This window comes from Gopherus evgoodei, chromosome 5 (assembly GCF_007399415.2).
Source record: "Gopherus evgoodei ecotype Sinaloan lineage chromosome 5, rGopEvg1_v1.p, whole genome shotgun sequence".
Lineage (NCBI taxonomy): Eukaryota > Metazoa > Chordata > Testudines > Testudinidae > Gopherus > Gopherus evgoodei.
The window spans coordinates 105,177,409-105,195,558 of NC_044326.1; positions in this window are offsets into that span (position 1 = coordinate 105,177,409).

Here is an 18,150-nt window from a genome sequence, read left to right on the forward strand (position 1 = left end):
TTCAATTCTGACTAGAGAGCCACAAGGATGATTTTTAGTATGGATACTTTGTAGATACCCTGATTTATTTATTTTGATATTGTGTTTTAAACTGGCCACTAATTTCAGTGCTGCACCGCCCATCAAAGACAGCCTAATCTATTTGCCTTGGCAGGCAGTGGAAGGGAGCAGGGTGGTTTGTATTGTCTATAAATGTTGGGAAGCGTAGACTTTATGTATCGTTAATTTTGTCTTTTATTGTTCTGACCCTTTTTCCCATTGTCCCCATCCCATTGTTCTCTATACCTAATAAAGTGGTTACAGTTTTATTACTTTGGGAATTGTGATAGCTAATTTATTTTATTGTGCTCTGATACCCATATGTATGAGCTTGGGTGTTGAGTATTTTCACAAAGGACAGACCATCTGTGTTCTCTGCATTAGGAAGGGTTTCCTTAGGTGGAGATACCAGGTTCCCATTTTCCGGAGGAGAAAAGGGAGAAGGCTGCAGCCACCTCTCAGAAGTGGGTTACAATTACATGACTGTGAACATGATGCTGTACTTCTTACTTACAGCATTTACGGAACTGGTTCTGCTGGCTATTGTGCGGTATGGAACCTCTGGAAATGATGCTGCACTTTGCAGATTAGCAGGAATGAGGCTGTTTTGCAATAAGATAGAGGGGAAATGTATTTGAATGTTTTCATAGCTCCAAAAAAATTTCTCCAAATACACAATAGTTACGTAATGTACCATGCAGAGGCCAAATTCTGCTTTCAGTTACACATGTGGAATTGCTCTGGATTTTCACTGGAGCCACTCTGGATTTACCCATGATCTAAATGACAGCAGTATTTAGACATGAGATTGTGCATCAGATTCCTGCAATCCTTATAAATCCAAAGATCCACTGAAGTCATTGTTTTGACTGAATAATGACTGCAGGATTGGATCCGATCAAAACACCTCACATGTTTTGCTATGAGTCTGGAATTGCTTTTTTAATTGGTCGAAGAGTTTAATAATATATCTTGATTTACTATGTCTTCTATTTCTATAGCTGAATTAGTGAATTAATGATTTCTAGAGGAAAAATTCTATTCAGCATACTAAAGCAGGAATATCTATTATTGATGACTCATTCATGCTTCTGTCTCCATCTGTCTGCATTTGCAGTGGCTTAATGGTTTAAGCAGTATGATTATTACTTTTCTCATTTGCTCTGCACTTGCCCTTGTTTGTAGTTTTTGTTGTATAGTTTGTGCACCTCCTTTACCATGTGTTCCGCATGCGCTTGTAGCAGATCTATGATTATTTTGTCACTTCTCAGTGTCTTTTTTTTTTCTTTCAAATTTTCTATCAGGATCATTACTTCTTCTAAGAATTCTGGCATTTGTTCTGTCTCCTCTGTACTGGGAAGCTTTTCCAGGACTGATTCATCTGTGGAGTTCTGCACATTGTACAACTTTTCAAATATTCTTTCCATCACTTATTCTTTGCTTGTTCATCCGCACTTATTTGTCTGTGCTTGAATTTCACAACTACCTCTTCAACTCATATTTCCCACTCAGTTCTCTTTTCTTGCGATACAACCTGTGTGTCACGTTTCTTTTCATGTATTCTTCTGCTTCTTTACATTGTTCAGTTGTTTATCCAATTGTTTGTGCCTATCTTTAGTATCATTTTATCTTTGCGGTCTTAGAGGTTCAATTTTAGTTAATAACATGAGATGACAAATAACCAACGCTCAATCAGTTTTATTAGGGTTAAAAGATAAATCAGCACAATTCACAAAGGTCAGTATATTACCAGCCAATCTGGACAACAGTTCCTGCAGCAATCTAGTCTGTCTAGAAATTACAAGCTTACTCCTGCTTCACATATTCTACTCTTGTTAACAACAAAACAGGAGATTACCTAAGATTTACACACTAGTTTGTACCAATTTCCTACCTTATTTTGAACATAACATTTTGAAAGTCAGCAAAACAGAGACATCTGTACATGGATCCAGCCTGCATGTTGGTAGGCATCAACAACATCTTTTATCTTATCCAGTTTTTTGGTATGTCTTTGTACCTAGCACTGAAATTACACTACTTCACATTTCCCCTAGGTTAAACAGTTTCACATAAGCGAAAAGTATTCTGGAAAAGTAACAGGAATAGAATATATAGTTTAAAAAACATACATTATATATAATATTGATACTGTGTATATTAAAATTGTATGATACTGGCTTTCTCTTATCTCTCTATACATTTTTTGCAAGACACAGAGGTGTCTTGCGCTAGCTAGGCCTTGTACCCAGTGGACTGCTTTCGCAAGCCCCAACAGAACATCCATCTTATTTCCTGACAGTTGTTACATATACAAAGAACAGAGCTCCGTGTACACAGAACACATCGCAATAGTTCAGCTCCCCGTAAGTTTCCACAGCAAAGTTTAGTACAAGTATAAAAAATTCTGAGAATACATTTCATGGACACAAAGCATTCTATAGAATATACCTCCTTTACTATTAGCTATTTTCGTATTTTGCACAACACACAATGTCTATCAGCCAGGATGGGCAGGGATGGTGTCCCTAGCCTCTGTTTGCCAGAAGCTGGGAACGAGTGACAGGGAATGGATTGTCCTCACCCACAACTATTTCACATTTGGGGACAACGTATACCTTCAAGTCAGCGGCACTGCTATGAATACTGGCATGACCGCACATGATGCCAACATTTTTATGGCTGACTTAGAACAACGCTTCCTCAGCTCTCATCCCCTAATGCCCTTACTCTACTTGCGCTAAATTGATGACATCTTCATCATCTGGACCCATTGAAAAGAAGTCCTTGAGGAATTTCAATAATTTCCATACCACCATCAACCTCAGCCTGGACCAGTTCACACAAGAGATCCACTTCCTGGACACTACAGTATTAATAAGCGATGGTCACATAAACACCATGCTATACTGAAAACCTACTGATCGCTATACTTACCTACATTCCTCCAGCTTTCATCCAGACCACACTACATGATCCATTGTCTACAGTCAAGCTCTAAGATACAGCCGCATTTGCTCCAATCCCTCAGACAGAGACAAACACCTACAAGCCCTCTGTCAAGCGTTCTTACAACTACAATACCCACCTGCTGAAGTGAAGAAACAGATTGACAGAGCCAGAAGAATACCCAGAAGTCACCTACTCCAGGACAGACCCAACAAAAAAAGTAACAGAACACCACTAGTTATCACCTTCAGCGGCTGACTAAAACCTCTCCAGCGCAACAAGGATCTACAACCTATCCTGAAGGATGATCCCTCACTCACAGATCTTGGGAGATAGGCCAGCCTTCGCTTACAAACAGCACCCCAACCTGAAGCAAATACTCAACAGCAATCACACACTGCACAACAAAAATACTAACCCAGGAACCTATCCTTGCAACAAAGCCCATTGCCAACTCTGTCCACATATCTATTCTAGGGACACCATCATAGGACTAATCACATCAACCACACCATCAGAGGCTTGTTTACCTGCACATCTACTAATGTGATATATGCCATCACATGCCAGCAATGCCCCTCTGCCATGTACATTGGCCAAATCGGACAGTCTCTGTGCAAAAGAATAAATGGGCACAAATCAGATGTGAAGATTAAAAAACCAGTCGGAGAACACTTCAACCTTCCTGGTCACTCAATTACAGACCTAAAAGTCACAATACTCCAAGAAAAAAACTTCAAAACACACTTCAATGAGAAACTGTTGAATTGGAATTAATTTGCAAACTGGACACCATTAAATTAGGCTTCAATAAAGACTGGGAGTGGATGGGTCATTACACAAAGTAAAACTATTTCCCTATGCTAATTTTTCCCCCTACTGTTACTCACCCCTTCTTGTCAACTATTGGAAATGGGCCATCTTGATTATCACTATAAAAGTTTTTTTTTCTTCTGCTGATAATAGCCCACCTTAACTGATTAGTCTCGTTATAGTTGGTATGGCAACACCCATTTTTTTATGTTCTCTGTGTATATATATCTTCCTACTGTATTTTCCACTGCATGCATGCATGGGTTTTAGCCCATGAAAGCTTATGCCCAAATAAATTTGTTAGTCTCTAAGGTGCACAAGTATTCATTCTTTTTATTGTTGATTACCTGTTCATTTCCTCTGGGGCACCTGGCATTGTCCACTTTTTGAAGACAGGATACTGGGCTAGATGGACCTTTTATCTGTCCCAATATGACCGTTCTTATACTTTATCTGGCCTTCCTTGGGGTTACAGCAATAAAGCAATTTACATATGTCAGGTTAATATATCTGTTTGTGAGAGCAGTTTCACAGTCTTTAATACAATTCCATTCCTTATATGGTGAAATTACCATTGCAATATCAGCACAATAGTTTCCCAAGAAGTAGAGTAGTTTTCCATTCAATCTTTGGTCTAGCTGTAAAGCCCTAGGCAACTTCAATTTGGTCAACATTGACCAACCTACTGTACTCAGCTCTTTGATTTGTGACTTCCTTTTAATTCTCCTTCAGCTTCCTGGGTTTGTCACTGAACTGCAGCACTTCATGCGTTATCCACTTTAGTTTCTCTATTTTGGCCTTGTTGCGCAACACTTATTCAGCTGCTCTTGTAATTTTTTGTTTTAGCCACTGTTTCATGTTTCTTCAACATTCATCTCTTTCATCAGCATTGTGATTTTTTTTTTGCACAGTTTCTTTGCATTATTTCCTGATATCTGGTTCTTTCAATTTGTCTACATTATATATCTTAATTCTTGGCAATTTTGCTGTTGTTCTCAGTTTCAACCTCATTGATGCCAGCACTAACTCATGATCCTGTCTAATATCAGCTGCAAATGATCTGCACACTTGATTTCCATCTGTGATTCACAAGTCTGAAAACTATCATGTTTGTTTGCCCACCAGGTGATATCAAAGTTCACTTCCTTGGCAGCTTTCTTTGTTGAAACAGCAGGTTTGTTATCACCAGGTTGTTGTTTAGGCAGAATTTTAGTAACCTTTCTCCTTTTTTTTATTTTCTTCACTCTCTTCGAATCTGCCTGTTGCTCCAGAGTAGGAATTCCAGTCTGATCCTACTTTCACTAATCTGTAAGGAAAAAATTAAGAATGAATGCAAGAACTACAGAGGAATCAGCTTATTGACTGTGCTGGGAAAAGCATTTATCAAGATGCTATAGAGGAGAATGAAAAGGTACATAAAAGTAGCACTTGCAGAGGCACAGGCCAGATTAGATCAGGATGAAGTACAGTACATCAGAATAATTGACAAGGTAAACCACGAAAACAGAAAATTTGGGTTCAATATCAGCATGAAGAAAACAAAAATTAATGGCAACGGAAAGCCAAGAGAAATGGGTATAGATCAATGTTGGAGACAACTAGAACAGATGGAAAAATGTGTACACCTAGGAGGATTAGTATCAAAGAATGGGAAGTGTGAAGATGACATATAAAGAGAAATCAGACTAGCCACTATTGCTTTTGGGAAAAAAACTCTGCAAGATCTGGAATGCCAAAGACATTTCAATAAAATGGAAGCCCGTGTATATGAGACAATTGTATGGGTCAGAATGTTGCAGTATGAGGAAAGCTGATGGGCAAATGATATTGACTGAAGAAATGAACTGGCTGCAGTGAATACTGAGAGTTTGAAGACTACAGAAAATTAAAAAAGCGAAGTGATAAGAAAATGACTTGGATAAGAAACACCACTTTTAAAGAAGTTTCAAGAAAGACGACTGGTTTGGTTTGGACATGTCAAGAATGGACTTGGAAAGCATGTCATACATGGTGATGTCTTCCAGAGTTCAAGGAACTAGATATAGATGAAGGATGAGGATGCATTGGATAGACAACATGAAAAATGACAGAACAGAAAGGTTTAAAGATGTATCAGCTTCCTGGCTTCGTTCAAGATCAAAAGTAATGGAAAGATTTCATTTGGTCCCATCATCACTAGTGAGCTGATGGATGAGAATTGAAGAAGCAGTATCATGGGTTAAGCTTTTGGGGAAACATTTTACCTCCCAATCCACTTAAGAAATGAAAGAAATATCAAGTCTTATGTCCAGTTCTCATATATATATTAAATATAATAAGTCTTGGATAAAATGGAAGAAGGACACAAGAATGGCCATATTGGGTCAGACCAACAGTCCATCTAGCTCAGTATCCTATTTTCTGACAGTGACCTGTGCTAGATGCTTCAAAGGGAATGAACAGAACAGGGCAATCACTGAGTGACCCATTCCCTGTTGTCCAGTCCCAGCATTTGGCAGTCTTTCTTGAGTGGTAATAGCTAATTTAGACCCCATCATTTTTTATATATAGTTGGGATTAGGTTTTCCAACATGCTTCATTTGACATTTATCAACATTGAATTGCCATTTTGTTGCCCACTCACCCAGTTTTGTGAGATCCCTTCGCAGTCCGCTTTGGACTTAACGATGTTGAATAATTTTGTATCATATGCCAACTTTGCTACCTTATTGTTTACCCCCTTTTTTCAGATCATTTATGAATATGTTGAACAGCAGTTGTCCCAGTACAGATCCCTGGAGGACACCACTATTTACCTCTCTCCATTCTGAAACCTGATCATTTATGTCTACCCTTTGTTTCCTGTTTTTTAACCAGTTACTGATCCATGAGGGGATCTTCCCTTATCCCATGACCGGTTAGTTTGCTTAAGGGACTTTGGTGAGAAACCTTGTCAAAAGCTTTCTGAAAGTCCAAGTACATCATACCCATTGGATCACACTTGTCCGTATGTCTGACTCCCACCCACACAGAATTCCAACAGATTGGTGAGGGATGATTTCCCTTTACAAAAGCTGTGTTGATTCTTCCCCAACAAATAATTTCTGTGTCTGATAATTCTGTTCTTCACTATAATTTCAACCAATTTGCCTGGGCAGGGAAGGAAAAAATGTTTTAAAGGAATTTATTCAGAGTTGGAGTGTGTGTAACTCAATGTGTTAGTTAAACTGCAGGACAGGCAGGAAATGGGAATCTATTGACTTCAGTGAACTCTAGAGCAGGTCCCCCTCCGTCAACAGAAGTTTTATCTGAGAAAGGAATGAAGGATCCTGCCCATGTTAGGACAATAAAAACATAAAATAGCATGTAATTTAATTTCCAGATTAACCACCATAGTCTGTGTCCCCTGCTAAGTATTTTGCTATCTGCTGTTTATCATGAATGTGAGATAGAGATCCTCCCTTTCTTAGCATGGTGGGTAGAAGGGCAGAGATGGACTAGATGACCTCTTGAGGTCCTTTGCAGCTCTTTATTTCTATGAGTCTATGACTGGGAATAGCGAGAAGGGTACCTTGATCATTGAAAAGACAAGTTTTTACAGGCGGTGCCAAAACCATTTCTAATTTGAATTCCTTTTTAGTAATTTACATCACAGAGCTGACATATGAGTAGAAACCTTGCTTATTAACATTAGAAACGTGAAGTATAAACCTTCTGAGGTTCTTCTTTAAATTTAGAAATTGAAAAGTTTGGGAAAGAAACAAAGATATGAAATTAATGTTGACTTTAGAAGAGCAAGTGAGAAGAGAGGATGCTTATTTCAAAACAGTTTGCAAACAGCATTTTTTTAAACTATCTATTAAGAAAAACTCAAACCCTTTCAAAACTATTGGGAACATGTATTGTTGTAAAAGTTTGAGATTTTTCAAAGAAATCACATTGACAACATTCATTTTTTTCTTTTAAGGCTCTAAAGGCTCATCCTTACTTTCTCTTATATTCAGTGTTGAGTTCTTACATACATCCCCACACCATATCACCCGACATCTTCTATTTAAATATACAGTGGCATGAACTTAAAAAGGGTGGGGATGTGTGAGGAGGGAAGATGACAAATGGAGAAAAAAATTATAAACTATGTGTATTCATTTTAAAAAATGTACAGTTTACTGCTGTCACAGGGTAGTGATATTTTCTCTGCAGAAAAGCACTTCCAGACATTCCTTGATTATAGCAAAGACAGGGAGCATTAGACAGTGGTTACAGCAGAATACTGCAAATCAGGACTCTTGAGGTCTATTTCTGGCTCTTGCAATGACTTGTATAACCCTGTCTAAATCACAGAGGGCTAGATTTTGCCACTTGAGGAGTGAGGTAATATTAATTGTAAGTAAAGGAGATATAACTCTCATCTTATAGCACAGTTCTGCTTTGAAAAGTGGCTTGTAAGGTACTCACCACTTGCAGTGACCTCTTTTATCAGGGTGCAATGCTGCAAGGGATCCTCATCTGCAGCACCTCCTGCAGGCTGTCTTCTTCTGACCAGGTCTTCTATGGCTTAGCCTTCTGGTGGAGTCACAAAGTTCAGGCCCATTTGGGGGTAGCAAGAAAGTTCAAATGAAAGTCCACAAAACAAAAAAGCCTTTGGCCTCCCATCTTGGCCCATTCTTTGCAGTGAGTCTTCAGCCCCACCCCTGGTTCAATATTTCTTACACTGGGCTTGCATGCACCTTCCTCCAGGCCTGCTAGGGAACCTAGGCCCACCCTCTACACTGGCTTCTGATTCAGGGACCCTGTAATAAGCAGCTAAGTCTGCTCCTTCAGACATGCTGCTGTTCTTCCTGGGCCATTTCCAACCTCTATGCCCCTTTTGCTGCTTCTGCATAGCCTGTGCTTAACAATGCCTCCCTTTGGGTCCCGGCCTCAGGCTTTTCCCTAGGTCCTCCCAGCTTTTCCTTTCTCTGCTGAACTAACCACTTTTCCTCCTCAGGCTCCAATGAACCCTACCTAGGCCTTCTCACACATGGGCCTAAACTGTTCCCTCCTCCTCCTGACTGACTTCTTATCTGCTTAAGCCCTATATTACAGCTCCCGCCACAGGAGACTAACTTGCTTTATGTGGTATTTTTCTCCACTGGAGAGTTGCATCAAGTAGAGTAGTGGTAGGCAACCTGCAGCCCATCAGGGTAATCGGCTGGCAGGCTGCCAGATGGTTGGTTTACATTTGTATGGCCGCCCGCAGCTCCCATTGGCTGGGAACGGTGAACTAAAGCCACTGGGAGCTGTAGGTGGCCATGCAAATGTAAACAAACTGTCTAGTGGCCCACCAGTGGATTACCCTGACGGGCCGCGTACGGTCCGCAGGCTGCAGGTTGCCCACCACTGAAGTAGAGTCTAGTCCCCTCAGCAGTTCCCTCAGCTTCCTTATAAAGCCCAGTTGCCTAATTTTCCTTACTTAGCTCTGCCCCCTCTGTCTAGGAAGCAAGCAATCACAGGTGCACTAACTGGCTCTCAACTCCTTGTCTAACAGATGATGAGGGTAGCTATATAAATTCAACACCTGTTCCTGATCTGCCTGTGAGTATTCCAACCATGTCCACTGACTTCAGTGACCAAAATAAGTTTTTTCTGCTTTTTACTGTTACTAGCCCCGCAGACCTATCACATCTATAAGAGACGTTGTGCTTGTTCTTGAACAGAATTATTTAATATATTCTAATCAGTTGCATCTATGTGATTGGTGGGCTTCACAGGTATCACTGAGAGCATAATTTCAACTGGTAATTATGCATGAGAAAGAATGAACCCAGTTTGACTTTCAGATTGAGCTGGCAAGACTGGCAGTTAGAACAACCATCTTTTTATGCATAATCTGAGCACAGATTATAAGAGACGTTAAAGATGGAATCCCACCCTGTCATTTTTACCAAGGTAGAACTAAACTATAATCTTTTGTACCTTAGTTTTCCCGTGTGAAAAACAGAGGTGGCAAAATTTACCTAATTCACTATGGTTAATTGTTTGTAAACAGCAAAGTATTTACGATTATGTGACATGTGCATGCTCACTTGTGTGCTCTGGTGCATGCAAACTTCTGAGATAAACAACTCATGGAAGAAATATGTCACATATCATGAGCTGAATATACTTATTTACATAGAATAGTGCTCAATTTGTATTTTTAGGGGCTTTAATTGAAATGACAATACATTATTAATTATAATTATTCAATGCATTGTATAATTATACTCATTAATAATCATGAATGTATAGTTAATCATTGCAGTTCTAAATATGCACGCCTATCAGATGATGAGATATGCTGGAGCAATCAAATGTGTATGGCCTGTATTGCAGAAAAACAGAATGGATCCAAGCTGGGATGAACTGGTGCAACTAACAAACTGAGTTATTCTTTGAGGAAAGATATAGTATAGCAGATGCCACAAAAGGGGTACATGGTGTTAACCAATTTAGTCTGGATAATTTATTAAAAGAACCTGGGGGCATGTTGGATATGCCATAAATATGGGCCAGGTATAATGAATACCTTTGGATAGGCAAGGATAAAATTTATGCTAAGCTGGCTGGATTCAGACTAGTCTTTGCTTGACATGGATGTTGCCTTGCTGACTTGTCCTTATGTAAACTTGTTCAATGATGCGTAGAGTTGCTGTATAGGTCATAGGTGATGCTTTGAACCCAGAAAGTATCCAAGTTGAGGATATACATAGATAAGAGGAAGTTATTATCACAATAGATATATAGAATGTAGTGCCAAAAGGCAATAAAGGAGTAAAGGATAGATGCATGATCCATTTGTAATCAATGGAAATAAACCAATCAGAAAAGAGATGAAAATAACATGAAAATAGCATGGACAGCGAAGTTGTGTAAATTGAAGTCGCACATGCATACTGTATAGATTATATAAAATACAACACTTAATGTTAACTGGAGGAACGTTATTATATCTCTCTCTCTCTGAGACAGAGACAGAGCTTTATATATGAAGGGGGCCAAATTTAATAGGAAGTGTCAGGAACAAGGAAAAACAGCTGAGACTTTTATTACTGCAATTCATTGTCTTGCTGCATATTAGAAATATGGAACATTAAAAGAAGAACTAATATGAGAGACAATAGTTGTTGGTATAAGAGACACCAATTTATCAGCACAGCTTCAATTAGACCCAGATCACACACTAGCAAAAGCTATAGCAAAAGTGAGAATTCAAGAAACCACAGAGAAACAGCAATATGGCTTACATGCTAGCAGCATGGGGGATACTACATGAGAAAATATTAAGATAGTAAAGAGAAAAGACAGAAATATGAAAGGAGTAGTCAAACCAAGTGCACAGCATAACAAACGGTACACAGTGAGAGGGAGATTAAAGAATCTTTACAGGAGGAAAGTTTGAAAAAACTGTGGAAGATGTGGCAAGGCACCAGGTTGCAGATGGCAACAATGTCCCCAAAAGATGCCGAATATAGTAGATGCCTCAAAAAGGGAAATTTTGCAACAGCATTCAGATCACCAAGAGAACTAGAAACAATTGAAGAAGGAATTTTACCATCAGATGACAATGAGTCCATACTTCTAGGGATTATATCCTCAGTAGAACAGATAACATAAGCATAGATCTAAATGATTGAACCCTTACATTTAAAATTGATATGGGGCAACAGTCACTGCAATTCAAAATATATGCATATATTATAATTGATTCCAGGATGGAGATCTGCCAAGACCAAATAACATTTTATGTGAGGGTAGTTATAATATATTGAATGTTTGTGTCAAGTTCCTTGGGAATCTGAAGAGAGGATGGAAAGTTCTTCAGCAAGTGATATATATAATAAAAGGACTGATAACTCCTCTACTGGGGAGGCCAGCAATACAAGGACTACACCTAGTAGAGAAACTGGAATACATTAATGGCAAAAAGTAAATTATAGAGATATATCCACCTGTCTTCACAGGGCTAGGAAAGCGGCCAGGAGACAGCTGTAACAAATAAAATTGGTGCCATCTGTGACTCCCTATGCTCTCACACCCTCATGCCACTTCCCTATACCTTTGCTAGAAGATATGGGGATTATTTCCAAGATAGTTGATGAATCTAACTGGTTTGCAGGAGTGGTGGTAGAACCAAAGCTCAATGGTAAAATCTGGATTTGCGTGGACCTTACACAATTTAATAGAACCATGTGCAGAGAAAGACTCCTGCTTCTGCTGTGTCATTAGCTCTGCTATCAGAAGCCAAGGTTTTCTTAAAGTTAGATGCTACAGAAGGTTTCTCCCAAATCTCCCTTGCTAAAAAAATCTACACCATTAACTACATTCATCACTCCATGTGGAAGAAACTGTTTCAACTGTCTTCCATTTGGCACATCTGCAACACAAGAACATTCTCAAAAGAGAATGTTGCAGTTTTGTTGGTTTCCCTATAAGTTGCTATACAGCAGAGATAAAAATGAACACAATGAGTGATTGCATACAGTTTTGAGATGTTTCCTACAAGTGGCATCACTCTGAATCAGAAATGTGAATTTGGAAAGAAGATAAAGTTTGTAGGACACACAATTAGCAAACAGGGAATTCAGCCATATTCAGATAAACTGAAAACATTACTTGCCTTATCCAAAAACATAGATGTTTCTGCTGTAAGATGAGTCCCAGGCATTACAAATTATTTTTTGTAAGAAATCTAAAAAAACCCTTAAGAGATCTCCTTTATGGTCACAATATGTGGATCTGGGGTGGTCCACAACAAAACACATTTAATAGCAAAAAAGAACAACTGACATCTCCTATTTTGACATAATATTTGGTAAACTATCCAACAACAGTAGTCTTTTGGATGCATCTTCATATGATTTAGCAGCAGTGTTCACACAAAAGCAGCCAGAAGGAGACAGATGTGTTCCAGCAGTAAACTCAAGTGCAAAAGAAGCTCTGGCAGTCACTTGGGCCCGTGAATGGCTAGTGCATATCTGATTGGCTAGAATTTTAACAGAGAAACAGATCACAAGCCCACAGAAGCAATGCTGGGTTCAAAACCACTACTGAATGGCCTTCCAGCTAGGATTCAAAGACTTCAGCTAAAGATTCTGTGATTTTCTTTCTACTCAAAGTGCTCATAGTGGCAGACATTATCTAGAGCCCCAATTAAGCAGCCACCAATGGAAGAAGAAAAAGGCTTTACAAAAAATGTCTGTGTCTATATTACCCTTGTTCTCGCAGCAATTCCAGCATCTGCCAGCTGACTTCAGCAAATTAGAGATAAACAACTAGAGAATGAGACTTGGCAGAAACAGACTCAACTCTACCAAAGAAGGTGGGGTCGAAGGAGTCATCTTGCAACAGACCTCCTTCTGTATTGGCAGGATCAAAATGAGCATCCCATGACTGATGGCCTACTTCTGAAAGGAGGGCACATTATTATCCCTACAGAACTTCAGAAAGAGATCTCTCCAAATTCCATGAGGGACACCAAGGTATAAACAAGTGCAGGGTGTGAGCATAGCAATATGTATGGTGACCTGGCTGCAGAAGGCTGCAAGATACAAAACAAACCAACAAACAAAAAAACCCAATTGCTGGAACCATTACTCTCTACAAAGATATCTGATAGACCTTGGCAGAGGGTAACCACATATTTGTTTTTCTGGAAAGGACACATACATTTTTGTAGTCAATTACATCTCCCATTGGTCACAGCTCCTGTCCAATGGGAGCTGTGGAGCTGGCACTTTGGGGAGGGGCAGTGCACGAAGCCTCTCTGGCTGTCCATGTGCCATGGGGTCACCAGGAACTGGCGGCCATTTCATGGAGTCACACGGAGCTAGGGCAAGCACGGAGCCTGCCTTAGCCCTAGGCTCCCACTGCCCTGTTGATCAGACTTTTAAAAGCCCAGTCAACAGTACCGACTGGAGCTGCCAGAGTCACTTTTTGACTGGGAGTTCCAATCAAAAACTGGATGCCTGGCACCCCTAGGTCTGTGGTGCAGTACCCCACAGCTGTCTGGGTTCCCTGGCCAGGCTCCAGCTGCCAGCCTGGAAGGGGTGGGGTGGTCTTGGGAGGAAGAGGGTTGGTGGGGGCTGGGCCCCGCTTAAAAATGGACAGATCAGGGCCATCCACTTTCAAAAGTGGGTGGGCCATGGCCCCCTGGTCTCCCTCTTCTGATGTCACTGGTCTTGCCTATACTTATACAGATTTCATCAGCACAGATTATTGAGAAACTAATGTCAGTATTTGCAAGACATGGAGTCTTGAAGTTCTCAGATCAATAATGGACCTCAATTTACTTTTGAAACATACCTAGTCTTTGCATAGGACTTTGATTTCGAACATTTTACTGGTAAGTCCATTTTACCCCCAGAGCAAAGGGGAGGTAAAGAGAGCAGTGCAGACTTTGAAAAGACTTCTGCAAAAATAAGTGGACCCATATAAACCACTCCTGGCATTTCAGTCAACACTGCTTGTGTTTGGACTATCTTCAGCAGAACTGCTGACAGAAAGACAGCTAAGGACTCCTTTACCTATGTCACCAAAACAGCTTAAAGCTAAGTGGCCCAACTTACAGGAATATTGCAAATGAGATGCTGAAATAAAAAATTGGCAGCAAAACTTCAATGTTCAGCACAGAACAAAAGCACTACCTGAACTGAGACCAGGGAACAAAGTTTGGCTCAGGAGCTCTGACATTTGCATACCTGATTGGCAGAAACTCCCAGATCCTACCTAGTGGAGACTCTAAAAGGACTTATCTGGAGAAATCAGGTTCATCTTCAATGTTTCCCAACTAAATGAAGAGAATATCTGCAACCTGCAGGTACTCTGTCATAAAGTGAGCCCCTCCTCCCCACAGGTAACTCCACACAAAAACTCAACAGAAGTGAGAACATGGTCTGGAAGACTGCTCAGACCTCCTCAAAGACTTGATCTTTAGAATATTGCTCAGGACTATTTAAATGCAAATAATAAGGGGACATAATAAATAGTTTTAATGAATTTGAAGTTTATTTTGAATTGTTGTTTGTGTGTATACCTTTGACTATAATTTAAGTTTTAATCTTTTATTATAAAGAAAGAATGATTTGGAATGGTTATGGAGTTCTTGGTCCTCCACGGTTACCAAATAGGACTAGTATGTGTTGCACCGGGGGCTTAATACACATAGAAACTTCCTGATTAGGGAGTTCTCTAGTTGCTGCTTAAAGCATAGCTCTTTGTGTTTATGTTCTCAGAAGGACACATGGAAAATTAAATTGGGAAACTGCCAAGAGTTAGTCTTTTGTCATTACATTTTCCTTCTGTTATAAAACACAGGACTGGGGCAAGACCACTAAACTCATTTCTAGGTGTGATCTGAAGCGTATTTGAACTTTGGCTTGCAGAAGGGGAAGGCTAGTTTATGAACCTACCACACCACCTAACCCTTGATGTGATGTCAATGAAGCTGTGACAAAACCATTCCACTGAAATAGGAATTTGTGTTGTAAAAATACTGTGATAAGGATCCCTGTGCAGATGACTGATGCTTCAAAACAAAGCAAGGATAGGAGCAACACTGTTAGCATAGAAGTTTCTTTTCAAAGTTAAACTGTTTTATTTGTCATTTTAAAAATACAAAATCCTGTCTATTGGGGAAACCCTGCAGCTTCCTTCACCGGTGAAAACACAACAGCGAATGAGGGGGATTCAAGAAGCCTATGCAATAGATAAAGATCCTCTGTGTACTGCAGGGAACCCCTGCCCTCTCCTTCAAAGTGGGGATTTGGAGGGATGGCCAGTGAATCTGCTACTATGCATATTTATCAGCTACTCCATGTATGCAAGAGCAGCAGTTGCTAAACCAAGTATGGAAAAGGAGCCCTGGAGTGGTTCCATTAATATTCCACAGAGTAGGGCTAACATTCTTTCTCCCCCAAAGTACCCTAGGAACTCTCCAGCTCACGAGTCAGCTGCTTGGGCTGTGTGCTGGTGGCAAGGTTTGTGACAGAAGCAGCAGCAGCTTCCTGCAAAATTTTGTTGATTAAAATCAGGCCTTTTTTCAGACAGTGTGACAAAAATATCAAAACACCCACAAGCTATTTTTTCCCTGCTCTAGTGCTAAATTGAAGCATAATCCATTTAGGCAATATTTTGGGAGGAAAAAATAGCATCTTGCCAGCTTGTATATTGTTTCAACTCAAAGCAATTTAAAATGCCAAGTTAGAATCACTTAAAAAAATCCCAGGCATAGGAAGTTTACTAACAGACCCTTACCCACATCCCGGTATAATAAAGACCTTAAATAAGATGTTGTATGTAAACAAAATTACTAAAGTAAGTCAAATCTTAGCACCTATACATCATCACCAAACTTTGTAGAGGCATGAAAAATAAAATATCACACACAAACACCAAGAGCACCAAAGGTTGGCACGCAGTGCATATTTTGATGTTCTTCACACAGTGAGAATCCACCGATTAAGAAAAACAGCATTGCAACATTGTAATTGAACACAGAAAATTCAGAATAATGTACCAAATCCTGATCTTATTCAAAGTCCTGGGTAACTATGCAGTAATTGTATTCATCTAAAGATCACTGTAAACAGGAACAGCATTTAGAAGGCTAGAAGTTCTGAGTCAACCTATACAATTTCTTGTCTGATATACTGCCTCTGACAGTGGCCAGTTAGTACAACCAGAACAGAAGTACTGGTATATTAAATAAAAGAGTTATATACAATATTTGGTCCCTGTAACTTAAGGTTTATTGAAACAACTAATATTCTGATGTAACCCCCGATCAATTTCCTACAATTGTAGAAAGATGGCATTGGTAGACATAGGCTCTTCTTATTTATTTTTTGCATTAAAGTAGAGCACTGAGTCCCGTTCGGGATTGGGGCCCCACTGTGCTAGGTGCTGAAGTAACTTGCAAAAAAGACAGTCTCTTCCCTAAACAACCTACAATCGAATCTCTTTTTTTCATTTTTTAAAGAATTACATTAATTGTATCCACACTTTGAGCTGATTTTTAAATATGGGCCTTTCCTTATTCCTCTTAGTGCAAATGGGAATTAGAGCTTTTCTTATGCTCACACTTTTGATTGATGCTCTGTGTTTAAAAACTACTTTTAGACCACACACACAAAACTCCCGTCAAAGGCTTTTGAGAAAGAAGTGTGAACAGATCATGACATGTTGTTGTGAAAAGTGGGAAAGTGACAGATGTTGAAGACCTTTCTGAACAACACAATTGGGTCTGTGGATAGAAGCATATTCAGTTAGGCAGACAGCTCCATTCATCTATTTATACAACAGCTAGGAGGTCTCTAATTGTTTTGTAGATCACTTAGCAATTAATGATGCTGTTGCCCTTGAACAGACCATTCTATAGATCAATATTTGCTCGTAAAGGCAAAACATTGAGTAGACATAATGATACTGAAGTTACTCTATTAATAGAGCCCACAAGCAATGGTAGTGGAGTTAGACTGTATGCACAAGAATGTGTTTCTTTCACAAATAAGTATTATTTGTATTGTTCTAGAGAAACAGACAAACTTGAATTGTGACTAAAACAAACACTAACTAAAATGCTTACTTACCATTGTGCTCTCTCACTGTATCCATTACTTTATTTTATTATAGGATCTTTCTCAAATGTACAAGTTATACCCAAGTTATCCCCCTTATTCCGGTAGGTCTTTCTGGCATCCAAAAATCCAGAGTATTAGCCCACAATAAAGCAGTTGCATTACTGTTGATATTGTGAGAACACTTCCATAATAAAATCCCACTTTAAGGGCGTGGGGGAAATCCTGCCCTTGTTGAAGTCAATGGCAAAGTTCCCATGGACTTCAGTGAAGTGAACATTTCACCCACTATCTCTTGACTGTAAAAAGTCATTCCACTTCAAAATTCGGCCTACAACTTCCTGTTTGGAACACAGTTAAAAACAAAATCAATTTTAATCTGATAAAAAAAATTAACCAACAGCTCTGAGAATTTTAAAGTTGCAAGTTAGGAGTTGCTTGCATTTCTAATACAACTTTAAATTATAGCTTTTGAGTGCCTAAGGAAAATTTTAATTGGTAGAGAACTGCAGTTTGAAAATCAATTATTTTCAGGAATTGTCCATACCAGTTCTTCAATAAATACCCATGTAACTAAATCTGTAAAAAGCCCTCTAGATCAACTATTTATGAGCCTATCAATGAATAACCAAATACCCTGTATATTCTTCTTCTGTATAGCAATATGACTCCAAGTACCTGCAGCCATGTTCTTGTATAGAATCATAGAATTGAGGGACTGGAAGGGACCTTGAGAGGTCATCTAGTCCAGTCTCCTGCATTCAGGGCAAGA